This window comes from Thermobia domestica, chromosome 9 (genome assembly GCF_964235325.1).
Source record: "Thermobia domestica chromosome 9, izTheDome1.hap1.1, whole genome shotgun sequence".
Classification (NCBI taxonomy): Eukaryota; Metazoa; Arthropoda; class Insecta; order Zygentoma; family Lepismatidae; genus Thermobia; species Thermobia domestica.
Window position 1 is genome coordinate 131,516,470 of NC_137462.1, and position 11,094 is coordinate 131,527,563.

An 11,094-nucleotide genomic window follows, 5' to 3' on the forward strand; every position below is an offset into this window, starting at 1 on the left:
CCGAATAATAATCAAATTACGTATTTATTGTGTAATGGTGAAATCTGACTACTACGAAAAATCGTCGTAAAACAACTGTGGGTATGGAGGAAAGTAAAGTTAGTTAGCTGGTTGGAACAAAACGCATATAAGTACATGTTAACAAATAAACTGGGATAAGAAATAATAAAACTGAAGATAACTAAGCAGTAATAGCATTTGAAATGCATAATACCTAAGCGAACCCTTCAGCAACACGTACAAAATTTGTCAAACAATGAATACACGTGGCTTCTACACAATTTGTTCAACGGGGGGGGGGGGGGCACACAGATATTTTTATCAGGAGGGGTCCAAAGTTTGAGTGCACCAATACTGCAAGACAAGAGAGTATATCTTAAGTAGCATTGAAACAGTGTCAGTCTAAGCCGGAAAAGACGATAAGTAAGTCTTAAGTACTGCTACCCATATTCACAAAAATAATAATAATAATAATAATAATAATAATAATAATAATAATAATAATAATAATAATAATAATAATAATAATAATCTAGAACTAGATTGTTTTTATAGGAAAATAAAAGAGTACAGGTAAAGTGTAAGATCAAATATTATGCCACATTAACCCTTCTCTATTGAACAAGTATAGTTTTATTAAGAACGTATACAAATATATGTCGAATTACCAACGGCATCGACCTTCCAAAATTTATGTGGGTGCATATCAATGGCGGGACTTGTTAACCTATATGTTTTCAGGGAAGTCTCGATGTTTGATTGATTTATTTTTAATTAAAATCTCTTAGGAACACTGTCATAAAGGGCTGTGCTGTGATAAAGTAAAATATACCGGTACTATAAAGATAAGTTGGGGCTGCCCTAGTTCAGTAGGTAACATGGTTGACTTAAACGCAAGAGAAACGGGTTTAAATCGAAAACCGTCAAATATATAATGACAAGGAATATTTTAATTCTAAACGACTAGTCGTTGTTCATGTTACATCTTGAACAAAAGACATTCTAATTATAAAGTGATTTTTAGGCAAATAAAGCATAAAGAACGCGCGAAAATCAAATTATTCCTTTTTCTCTTGGCAGACATTGTCACATTTCTGGTATATCTCTAATATACCTTTAAATTACTGCAATGTTTCACAATAACATGATTAAAGCCAAGTGATTAATGTTGACAAGTTTCTTCAGAAAATACTGAAAATATTCAGAGAGTACGCAGTGCATTCTCTGATTTATATGAAGAAGTCAACATAATAAGCATTGCAAAACAGGATAGAAAAAGATCGTGTATTGTCCTCATTTTTGCTTGCACAATAATAATAGTAGAATTTCAACAATTTGAGTAAGATGTCACCAATGGCTTATTTACTTTTTTTTTTTTAATATTACCGGTATTCAATATAAAGATTTTTACAGAATACACTTTACCCTGTTGTGAACACTGGAATACAGGCATTTCTGCTTATTGCAATGTTTATGCAACCATAGATGAAACATTGGTTTTATGTAGCGTGGGCAATATCAACTAAAATCAGTATGTGGAACACAAAGAGGAAGAAAAAGAACTGTCCACTTTCGCTAGTAAGTTTTTTAAACAAAGAAATCACTTCGGACAATAGGCAAGGGTTCCGATTTCCCTGTAACTTTGGGAGGGGGGGGGGCATTCATAAAAAGTGCATATAATAACAATAAAAATACATATAAAACATATATTCATAAAAACATATGGCAGCCGACATGAATTTTGGAAGTCCGTGCCACCTAGGATTGGCGTCATTGACAATAGGACTTAAATTGAGAGAAAAAAATCCTAATTTTTGGTATAAAAATCCCTAGAGTCAAAATATACCAGGATTCTGTATCACAAATAAAATTTTCTGTACCACGCTACATATCGTCGCTGCGCCTCGAAGAACCGCTATGTGACATTTTTGTCGAAAATGAGTTATGTCGTGCAAATAAACCAGAAAGCTGTCGGGCAGCGTCCCTTATAATGTGATAAGTGAATATTCAATTGTTTTCCCAGAACAATGAAAAAATAATACATTGAAATTAAAGACTTCAGGTTCTCATCATGTACGTATTGATTAATGTATACAAATCCTCTATGTGCTTATAAAGGCGGAAAAGGTAAACCGACATATGCTACATAAACACAGAAATAGCAATATAATATTGTTGAAGCAAGCTAACGCAGAAACAATTTTATTATATTTTTCAAGTGTTTTCGTGTATATTTGCCAAAATTTTAAGAGTTCGGAATGTTTTATTGCTTCCCTTGAAAAGTTGTGGTTTTAATACATAGCGGTTGTTCGAGGCGCAGCGACGATATACAGTTTTGTCACCTTGCCAGGACCAATCTGTATAGCCTCAAATAAACGGAAATCAATTGTGTCCTCCGTCGGCACGTATAGGATACACAAAATCATAGTTTTGTAGTTGATAAACATTATTTGGTTGTGTACAGACCTACTCACTGTCAATACTGTTCTTGTATAAGATCTAGAGTTTCCTTCTGGCTAGAAGTAGGGTTGTTCTGTTTAAAACAAAATGTTTAAACACGTGTATTTTTAAGACTTGTTTTAAACATATATTTATTATTATTATTATTATTATTATTATTATTATTATTATTATTATTATTATTATTATTATTATTATTATTATTATTATTATTATTATTATTTCTAAAAGAACATGCCAGAGAAAGAAAATGATCAAAAAGAAGACTATTTTCATTCAGAAGATTATTTTCTTCCTGTGTGAATGTTTTGATTTCTCGTGGCTACAGCAGGTCAATGTGGTGATCTACAATTTATTTTCTCCCTTTTTCCCTTATTTTTAAAGTGCATTGTTTAAATGCTTCTCACTTAACTTGCGAGAAGTTGTTGAAGGTTGGACGACTTGTAGAATTGATATTAAAAAAATAAATAAAATAATTATCTTGGAAACAAATTTTTGTCAAACAAAAGGTTATTTGCTAAATTGCGGTTCTGAAATTAAAATATTGCAGGCATTCGTTGATACAGTACATGTTGGTTGTCAGTCCCCGTACAACTTGGAATCATTTAACATGAGTTTTACGGGGAGGAAAGAACATCATTTGGAGCAAATTTATTAAAGTAACTCAAACTCCATCAGATAAGAAAACGACCATACGAGCTCGTTGCAAAATGTGTAAGAAAGGAATGGTTGGTTTAGTTCAAAGAATGAAGAATCATCATGAAAAATGCAATGCTGTGAAAAAACAAGAAAGCCAAACAAGTGGTAAAAGTGTTGATACGAAAATTGCTTCTGATGATTCTAACGTCAGTGATGTAGTTGAGATGCAACTGGAAACTTCGGGTAAGAATTAATTTTGTATCAACAATATATTTTTCATTATATTATGAAAATTTTATTTCGTCCCTCTTCCCCACCTCAGTTCTAAATTTTCTTAAAAACTTTACACCTTGGCATAGCTTGCTTAAACGGACCAGGCGAGAAAGCGCAAGGTATGGCAGTCAATGATGCATAATTGCGTTAAATAAACGCAGAGTGTGTTCAAAAGAATGCACCGTGGGAAAAACGTCATATTTTCACAACCACGAATCCGAGATGAAAGAAAGTAAAACTACATGACAAGATGCAATCTAAAATTTTATATAATTGCCGCTAGAGAGGGACGTTCGTTTAGAAGTCATCCACCCCTACCGTGAATTTCAGATTTTGATTGCAGTAATCCAGATTTAGAAACCTTTTGCTGAGCAAAGTCCAACCTAAAAAATTTGAAGTCTTTACAACGAATAAATACTGATTTTGATTAGTTATAATCCATTTCTATCGGCCAAAAGGAGCTATAGGCCTATATTCCTCTCTTGTATATTTTTTTGGCCCAAGGATTCCAAAGGTGGCTTTACTTTCGAGTTTCGGGCCTGCTTAAAATTCTGGAAATTGGGCTTAAGCAACTTTCCAGTTTTAATCATCTGTATGTTCTCTGTATTTACTAGGTTTAAATACCTAGAGCTTGTACTGTTGAACTTTGCTTATCAAAAGATTTCTAAAATTGCCTTATTGCCCCCAAAATCTGACATCCAGGGTGGAAATGGGAACGGTTGTCCTCCTGTCCTCCTGTCTAACGGCTGTTATATGAAACAATTCCACGCCTTTTCGAATGGTTTTAGTTCCTTTTGTTTTGGACTCTTGACTGCGAAGATATTACGTTTTGAAATAAGATTCATTTGCTGAGCAAACTTAACTTTATTGAAAATGGATTTGGATCCATTGTGCTCTGAACGCCCCAAATATTACCTTTCTTCAATAAATTATTGACTCAAAAAACAACCAATTACATAGGCTAGCAGAAAATATTCTAAAGTTAGCACAACATGAAGTGTGCTTCAAACATTACTTTTAAAAAATGTATTATTTTAAAATAATTTTATTAGCATCAGTGTTCTCAAATAGTAAGCGAATTTTGCAACAAAACTTCACCCGCCTCCACGAAACGCGAACTTAGCTCTCCGAAATGACTTGCTTTAGTGCTAAAGTAACCAAACAACCGTATTTCTGGTAAAATGCTAACCTTAAAACGTGTAATATTATGACTCCCTTTGAATTTGAAATTTCGAATACCAGCAAAGATGTCCGCCATGATGCTTGATAGCACCATCCGATGTGTCAGACCACTTCCATGTCTCATCATTCTCCCTCACCCGTTCTCAACACAGAAGGATGGTGAGGCCTTTTGTTTTGACATGTATATTGATAGATTGTGTGACATCTCCATAGCAGGTAGATTTTAAAATCTACCTAAAAAGCTTATTCTAACCAAGAAAGTACTTAGGAGAGTCACTGGCAAGAGGATGTAATAAAAGGGGGTGGTGATATGAAATAAGTTGAGAATTACTAACCTATACTGAAATATTTTGTTCTCAACACAGTGTAGTCTTAACGAGAATAAAATAAATGAAAAGATCGTTTGCAAAAACAAAAAAGTCTTAATAAATACGTTATTACACGACTTTGAAATATGTTTAAAATCATGTTTAAACTGTTTAAAATGTTTAAAACATGTTTTATGTGTGTTTTAAAACATCTTGAACACTTTTTTCATGTTTTAAACACGTTTTGTTCTTTTTAAAATAAACTGTACTTTTTCCCAACCCTGGCTGGAAGTAAGGATACGGCAAGAAGTATTGAGTACATAGAAGCATGTAGAAAGTCTGTACGAAACTTATGTAGGAAGATTAAAAAGTACTATCTACACTGACCTGGCTCCAACTTCTGCACCGCAACTCAGATTGCAGTGCTCTTGCCATGGTAGTAGTAATGCCAGAAAAGCCACCTATAGCTGGAGCCTGAAGAGTTTTATTCTAAACGGACTCCATTCATCTCTCCGTGTATAGCAATCAACGATGAAACCTTAAGTTTTAATTTCTATCATTTATCGTTTGTGCAGACAGTTAACAAATGATTAGGATTAGGTGTAGGATTTACATTTCTGGGTTTTCGGCATCTATGGCCATGTTAGCCGATCACATATGAGGGATGATGTCACTCGGCGATCACACTATCCGAGGAAAGGGAAGGAAGAAAGGATTGAAGGAGGACGGAAGTGGCCTGGGACTTGTATGATAGGTACCATCCCAACATTTGCCTGCTGTGAATGAGTAAAATGCAGGAAAACCTCACTCAAGATGGTTTGGCCTGAAAAAAGCTTTTTACACTTTTTCGAAAGAGTGTTCCCACCGGAAATCGAATCCGGTACCACTCGCACCAAAGGCAGTTAACGAATGAGATCAAACCTGTTCTTGGGACGTTGAATAGGTTCCAGAAAGCCGTTTCTCAATATGTTGCCCTATTTTACTGTTTTTGATCTGATAGAGCTGACAGACGGACAGTTATTTTTATAAGAAAGTCTAATGATATTAAAGCAAATTTCGAACAACTGCTTCAGTTTCTTCGATTATAAGTGAGAATGAGATTTTTAAAAGTGTTTCAATTTGAAACCGTCTTGACCGAAAATTAGTGCTGAAGCAATAGTACTGCAAGGAAAACTTATCTCAAAAAATAATCAACAAGATAAGCTATGTAGCTACTTCTTGTGTAATCAGTACAATTAAAAAAAAAAAAGATTTAGTTTATTGATATCAATAGAAAAAAAAGTGAAATATAGATCGCCTAAGGATGAAATATCAAATCGCAATAGATAAATCAAAACATTTAAGGACTCTCACACACGAGAAAGTAACTAAACGAGAAACATTTTTTGTAGAAGCATTGTCTCGTCACGAGATAGTCTTACGATTAAATGCGGAATTTAAACAGTAACAAAATTGACGCTTGGAATAACTCCTTTCACCTATTGAGAAACGTTTAATTACTCTAAAATCTGCGTGTGATTTAGTCTCTAATTTTACAAATTAGCATGATTGTGTGAAGTAGTGGTATAATTGTCTTGTAAACCAGAAATTTGGTTTGAGTTTTGTGATATTTTGTTTAGTTACGAATATTATGAAATACCATTACCAACACACGGAACGAAACAGTAACAAAAATATATTTAAAAAAAACACACACTTTAGGAATAATGAAAGCTTTAAACTGCAGTTACGAAAAGAAAAAAGTAAAAAAGAAAAGAAAGAAAGAAAACATTAGATTCACTTAGTACCAGTCAGTTTTTAAGTGTTACTTTTCATTTTCCCTTTAAACGAAATGCGAAAAGTTGTTAGTATTGTGTGTGTGTGTGTACTCAAAAGATCATGTAATAACCGGAATTAGATTAGCCTATACTGTTCACCACATAGTTAACTTCCCCATTTGATGCTACTTATTCAATTAAGGTTCATTCTAATTTACATGAGTGATATTAAAACTAACATAAGCAGTAGCAAATGTAGGATAATCTCAAAGAAAATATACTGTGGTACCTATTTTATCAAAATAGATTTTTTTTAAGGAACGTTATCGTGGAACATATTTAAACTCTACGGATGGTAAATTTGTCTCATCATTCTTGACGGTTTTTAACTCCAATTAATTGGAATATTTAAGAAATCTCAAACAAAATATGCGGCATTTTACGTCATATTCATATATGCAGGGTGTTCAAAACAACACCGACAACGTTTTGGAGGTGAATGACAACAAGATAAGACGAAAAGTATAGATCAACCTGGGTACATAAATGCTTCCTTTCAGAGTTATAGTCTGCCGAAAACATGAGAAAATGAAATTTAAAGGTCAATAGCTCCTATGCTATGGGGCCTACCGTAGTCGGGTCAAGACTTTACTTAGGAACTAGTATGTGCCCTTATCCAAATATCCAAGTTTCAGAATCCTGTGGTCTTCCACAACAATTTTTATAAAGGTAGTTGGTAAGTACTTCAAATTGTATGCCCGTAGTCAAACTACCTCTATAAAATTTATTGCGTGAGTATCTTAGGATTCTGAAACTTTTTTTTTTTTTTTTTTGGATAACGCACATATTACTTCCTAGGTGAAGTCTTGACCCGACTACATTAGGTCCCATAGTTTTGGAGTTATGGACCTATAAAGTTCATTGTTTCATGTTTTCGGCAGCCTGTAACTCCAAAAGAAAGCATTTGTGTACCCAGGTTGGTTTATACTTTTCGTCTTATCTTGGTGTCAGGAATCACTTCCCAAACCTTGTCAGTGTTATTTTTTGTTTTGAAACAACCTGTATACAGGGTGTTCATTTATTATGTAGCCAAAATCCATTGGTGAAATCCTTACACCTAAACAATAAACAAGTCAATATGAACATATGGCGAAAAAATGCGTTGCTTCAAAGTTACGGGATGCCGAGATCGAGAAAACTATAATTTTGAGGCTGCCTAGCTCGAGAATTATGAGAGATATCAACGGCTATTAAAGACATATTAGAAAAAACCAGTACGCTGTCTATCTAAATAATCATGTTTCAGAGTTGGGTTGTACTTGCACATATGATTTTAGAGAGAGGGGAGGAAGAGCGGAATCTATAACGCAGCTCCCTCTACAAAATCCGTTGCGCCGATACGTCCCTACTCTGAAACATAGTTATTTAGATAGACAGCGTACGAGTTCCTCTAATATGTCTTTAACCACCGTTGATATCTCTCATAGTTTTCGAGCTAGGCAGCCTCAAAGTTACAGTTTTCTCGATTTCGGTATCTCGTAACTTTGAAACAACGCGTTTTCGCCATATGTTCATATGGGCTTTTTTTCTTTCTTTCTTTCTTTCTTTCTTTCTTTCTTTCTTTCTTTTTCTTTTTTCTTTTTTTCTTTTTTTTGGTTTTGTTTAGGTGTGAGGATTTGACCATTGGATTTTGGCTGAACATCATGTATATTTTGTCACTATGTATATGTATGTATGCAAATAAAGACAGCGAGACCCAGAGGACTTCTCGAATTTTATTTCTATTGCTATAAAAGTAGTTTACTTACGGTTTAAAATCTAAAAGTTGAAAAACGGCTCTAACGATTTTGTTTATATTTCATAAATGAATTTTTCACAGAACTCTTTAATTGTGTAAATTGTTCCTTACGAAAAAACACACACACAAGGATTAATTTGCTCTTGGTGATTTTTCTTTTCAGAATACTTTCTCAAATATGACACGGGCGATTTTGATCATATTCCATAAATAAATATTTTATTATTCTTATAACGTTTCATAAATCACTTACATGAGCATATCCACAAGAACTAGTTTATTCTCCTGGGGATAGGTTTTTTTTTTTTTTTTTTTTTTTTTTTACAATTTTGTAAAATACCAGTTATGAGATTGCTATTATTTTATAGACAAATATTTAATTAATAACCATAACATATGGCATAAGTTATTTCTTATGGAGAAATATGTAAGGCAAAGTTTAGTTTTCGGGATGAGTATTCTTTCGCTGAAGTATTCCGCAAACATCTTAGAATTTTATCCGTATTTCAGAAGAAAATGTTTCATTAATAACTGCAGCACAACATGATTTAATTTAAGGAATTGGAGCTGGAAAGTTAAGTGCGGTGGCTCGTACCTTTAGTTAATGTTAGGAAATGAAAAAAAAAAAAAAAAAAAAAGTTGATGTGGATTTGTCCTGGATTGAATTGTCCTGAAGTGATTTGGGAATTGAATATGCACATATCGAAAATGTATTATTTAAAAAAAGAAGTGATTCTGTTTTGCTTTAGTAATTACTATGGTTTTTCGCTCTTCAAACTGAGTTATGAGCATTCTTTAATACTGATTTTTCATAAAAGAAATAATATATAAATTGGTAACGTTTTACGGTACTTAAGATAGTAAGTACTCGTTGAAGTCGGGTCTTAGTTCAGAACCTGGTTGAACAGAACAAACACTCGTCTTTACCCGGTCATTGTTCAGAACATGTTTGAACAGAGTTAACACTGTCATTGCCCGGTCATAGTTCAGAACCTGTTGAACAGAGTAAACACTCGTCGTTGCCGGTCATAGTTCAGAACCTGATTGAACAGAGCAAACACTTATCGTTGCCCGGTCTTAGTTCAGAATTTGGTTGAACATAGTAACCACTCGTCGTTGCCTGGTCTTAATTCAAAACTGGTTGAACAGAGTAAACACTCGTTGTTGTCCAATCTTAGTTCAGAACATGTTTGAACAAAGAGAGCACTCGTTGTTGTCTGGTCTTAATTCAAAACCTGAATAAAAAGAAAGAAGAACTTCACACAGAGATTTAAAAAAACGTATGTGGTATACGTAACAACGTAGGTTACATGTGTATATCCTGTAGTTCTTAGACTTAACGTACAGCAAACGTATAACTGAAAAATTGTATTTTATACATACTTTCCGTAAATGTTCCGAGTAAATGTACTTTCCGTATGAACGAAAGAACTGTATACAGGTGATCAGGATCTCACATACAGATAGATTTATGTAACATATAGCTGACGTATTTAACAAACATATATAAATGTAATATACGGAAGACTGTCAGATGTCAGACATCCTGCAACGGCATGATATAACATCTAGGGACAGCTCATATGTAGCATATTGATAACGTATGCTCCGTACTGATTTCTGTAGTAAACATAAGGATTCCGTGTATTTGTACAATATACTGTTGTCCGGATAACAGAAGTTTCTCAGTGTAATAAAAGAATTTTCCTACAACTATTAAATTGAACAAGTATTTATCCTCCGCTGCTATGTAAGCCCGCAAAACAAAGAGGTAATGTTGGTTTCATTCAAATAAACAGCTCTTAGTGACTGAGAAGAGTGCATACATTTTGTCAAGCATTTCTATGCTCTCTTCCAATCCACCGAGCCGAAAATCGAAAAACAATTTCGTACGTTATTAGATCTGGTGAAGGTCTATCTGTCCATAAGATGTAATAGTTCCAGATAGAGTCACATGCAGGAAGAAACATATTTAATTATTAAAGATTTATGAAATTAGTACGAGATTATGATATATGATATGTATAAGAGCAACTTATAGACCTAAGTGGTAGTTATAGCATTATTTGGCAAGGGCGCCGATCCTGGGGGACCGAGGGTCCCGGGCCCCCCAAAGCTCATCTGGGCTCCCTATTGTATTTATGAATACACAATATTTGGCATAATTTGAGCGCAATTTGTCTTAAAATGTTAATATATACACCTTCTGCATTTGAATGCCCCCCCCACACACACAATTTACAGAGAAATCCTCGCCCTTGTTATTTGGATAGCCAAATTTCATTAAAAATTCTACTTACAAGTTTTAAAACAGCTTTATTTAATAACATCTATCAAGTGCTTACTTATTATTCAAAAATAGATACATTTAATTAAATCGTAACTAACTTCCAAAGATTAATTTATTATTACCGATGACCATTGTATACTTTCCCCTAAAATAACATTCAAATTACCCGTTACGTTAATTACATATACATCCAGTTTCTTGTTTATCTAATACTTTATTAGTATTTCTGTCGTTTCCATACTTATCGGTGTTATATCTTCTTTTCTCTTAAGCTTGGAAATATTATATTTTTTTAAGTTTAACGATTGTAGCCTTTAGACTTAGGGAGACGGATAATTAACGCAAGTAAATGATGATGGAAGAATTGGTGGGATGATATTGTGGGAG